This window comes from Crocuta crocuta, unplaced genomic scaffold, assembly GCF_008692635.1.
Source record: "Crocuta crocuta isolate KB4526 unplaced genomic scaffold, BGI_CrCroc_1.0 scaffold128, whole genome shotgun sequence".
Classification (NCBI taxonomy): domain Eukaryota; kingdom Metazoa; phylum Chordata; class Mammalia; order Carnivora; family Hyaenidae; genus Crocuta; species Crocuta crocuta.
In genome coordinates this window covers 4,766,933-4,770,042 of record NW_027532232.1, presented here as the reverse complement: position 1 = coordinate 4,770,042, position 3,110 = coordinate 4,766,933, and the positions used below count along the sequence as shown (strand labels likewise).

Sequence of the window (3,110 nt, the reverse complement as noted above, 5' to 3'; positions counted from 1 at the left end):
AGGAAGCACAGATGCCTTCCCCTCCCCCTCCCTCTTCTTTTGATGTGGATGGGCCCTGGGGTGAAGGGTATGGGCCTCAACCAGCCCGCCCCTGAGCCCATCACAGCACAAAATGTCAGCAACTAGTTACAAGTGTTCTCACAGGTGTTCCCAAGATCCTATCCACTGGGGCGAAGGGATTTATCCCTGAGAGCTCACATTACTGTAGCTCCTTGATTCCTAGGAGTGTGAATCCTGAGGTATTTATTTATTTTTTTTCCTAATCTTTATTTTTGAGAGAAAGACAGACAGACAGAAGGTGAGTAGGGAGGAGGGGCAGAGAGAGAGGGAGACACAGAATCCAAAGCAGGCTCCGGGCTCCAGGCTCCGAGCCGACAGCACAGAACCTGATGCGGGGTTTGAACTCAAACTGTGAGATCATGACCTGAAGTCGGACGCTCAACTGACTGAGCCACCCAGGCGCCCCGAATCCCAGGTATTTAAAATGCATCCTGTGGCACCTTGACGAAGGTAAGGCGGCTCTCCTTTAAATCCATGTAGTTTCCACATGACGGTTGGCTGGCTGTGCCTGGCCCGGGGCTTGGGAATGCTAACGTGAGCTGGGGGGGGAGGGGTGGGGGAGGCCAGGGCCAAGCACACAGTGACAAGTTAGAATGAATTACTGAAGAACCAGATCCCTGGGTCGACCAGGCTCCGCCGTCCCCTCCTCCCCACTGGCTTCCTTCGCTCACCTTGCACTTGAGACTTCCTAGTTCCGTGTGTTCCCACCTTAGATTACGGGGATCCTGTGGCCGAGAGGAGGACAAAGGACCACTTGTTAGTAAACTGGAGAAGGGGGCCTTTCTGGAAATTGCCTGCAGAAGGAATCTTCTGGGAAAGGAGCGCTCTGTATTCTTTCTGGCTTTTCTTCTATATAAAAAGGAAGTGTGAGCTCAGCCCAGGTTGGATCAAAAACTGAAGCCTCGGTCACGAGTGTATAGGAACCCTGAATCCTCCCTCTCCCTGGCTGTTACGAGGGCATCCTACCTGGAAATCGCAGGTTGGCTGGAGACTTGAAGGACCTTCAAGGTCAGAGGTTGCAAACAGGTGTTCAAGGGGCTGGTGGGCACTAGGGAGCGGTGGGGACCGGGGCACACTTGAGATTGTGTCCCGCTTGGACGGGCACTTGTGGCCTGGAGGGATCCGGACCTGCTGCTGCTGTTCGGTATTTTAAGAAAAGCCAGAATTTTAATGTGAACTCGCCCGGTTTTAAAATGTTGGATCTGATTCAGACTGTGGTAACCATCCTCCGTGGGCCAAAGACCAGGCTCCCGAGGGCTGGCTTCAGTTAGAACCGCAGACCTCAGTAAAACCCCTCTTTGTTCTTCCCGACTTTCACAATCACAGAGGATGCCCTGAGTAAAAAGCCCAAAGAATCGAGTTCCTTCGGGGTAGCTGGGGACTGCAGTCTGGTGGCGGGATGGGGGCTGCTGGGTACGTGGAACGGCCTGTGCTTCAACCACATTTGAGCGCCGGTGACCGCCTGGCCGGGCAGACGCGCTCCATTTCAAGGGTGGGCTGGGTGCAGACTGGTCAGCCTTCCTGTTACTTCTCTGACCCCAGGGGAGCACCCCCAACAGGGACACCTACTAAGCCACGTTTCTAATCACTGCCCTTCACTCACCCCTACACTAGTGGGGCCCTTGGAAGCAACAGTTCCCTGGGGCGGGGCTAGCTGGGCTCCAAGCCCCCCCCAATCTGCTGTTCTTGCCAAAGCCTTGATGGTTTTTTTTTTTTTTCCTAGGAGAAAGAGAGACAGCGCGAGCAGGGGAGGGTCAGAGAGAGAGGGAGATACAGACTGAAACAGGCTCCAGGCTCTGAGCTGGCAGTCAGCACAGAGCCCGACGCGGGGCTCGAACCCACGAACCGCGAGATCATGACCTAAGCGAAAGTCGGACGCTTAACCGACTAAGCCACCCAGGCGCCCCGAAAGCCTTGATGTTTTTAAAGAGCTTTTACAGGGCTCTTTAGTGAGCCAGGCTGAACCAACTCTCTGCATGGCTTCACATTTAATCCCCTCAACCTGCTACAAAAACGGATACTCGGGTTATGCCCATTTTACCTGAGAAACTGAGGCTCAAGCACTGTAAGCAACTTGTCTCCAAAGATACATAGTAGACAGTGAAATCGAGGACCCGGGTGAGGCGAGATGAGCCCATGCTGTAAATCTCTAGCGCCTTCCTGATTCTCACAACGTATTACCTCGCATGTCATCCGTCTAGGGCCATCGTCATTCATGTGGTTGATGACAACAGGTTAGACAGGGGCTGGCCAAGGAACAACGCCATGGCACGGCACCAGCGCCTGGGTGGCATCGGTCCCCAACGGCAGGCTCTGAACCTGGTTGTTGAATCCCTTCCAGCCCACTGGACCCAACCCACACACAGGCAGAAGAAGAGCTGTAATCAACGGAGTCAAACACCAGTGCAATTGAACAAAACAGAAATTAACTATTTCGGTGTTTGATTTTTTCCCCCCCTGTTAATTTTAAGTTGGCTCCCACTGTCTTCTAGAATTTCACTAGAGACAGTAATTTAGAGGTGGTAATTTATGAAACTCTTACTCTCATTTTTCCCCTCTTGAAAATTGAGACATTTCCCTATGTCTAGTTTTCTGGAATTGTTCATTCTCCTTAATCTCATGTGTTTATTCACTCAACATGTTTACTGAGCACCTGCTACGGCCAGGCATTGTGCTAGGCACCAAAAAGAATCAGCGATTCTCCTTTCACGTCAGCTTGGGGTACCCTGGGGCACATTTTCTCTGGTCAAGGTGGGAGGAGGGAGGGGCGGCTTCCGGCCTTCCTGTCTCTCCTGCTCCCCCTCTTCCCCCCTGCAGTCTTATAGTTGGGTCTGCTCTTCCTGTGGAGCTGCGAGCTCTGCTGGTCTCTACGTCCTGCTCCAGAATATTCCCATCCTTGTTTCTCCAGATTCATCCCTACTGTCCTCTCGCTGATCTTTGCCCCGAGGGCGAACTCTAGGTCTTCCTGAGGTTTGCCTCTCTGACACTTTAAAGAAATCTGTTCCACTTGCCTTCACCTAGGCATCTTGGCTTCCGAGGTCCTAAGCAGC

The 3,110-nt window shown here is 52.8% G+C and overlaps 1 long non-coding RNA gene across 1 annotated transcript; it reads right to left on the bottom strand.

Moving 5' to 3' along the window:
- Positions 1 to 295: 295 nt before the first annotated feature.
- On the bottom strand, positions 296 to 2,576 carry LOC144242974 (uncharacterized). Its single transcript, XR_013338507.1, has 4 exons — positions 2,102 to 2,576; positions 1,027 to 1,197; positions 732 to 785; positions 296 to 599 (listed from the first exon to the last, which is right to left on the bottom strand). It is a non-coding gene; the product is annotated as an uncharacterized LOC144242974 (long non-coding RNA).
- Positions 2,577 to 3,110: the final 534 nt, after the last annotated feature.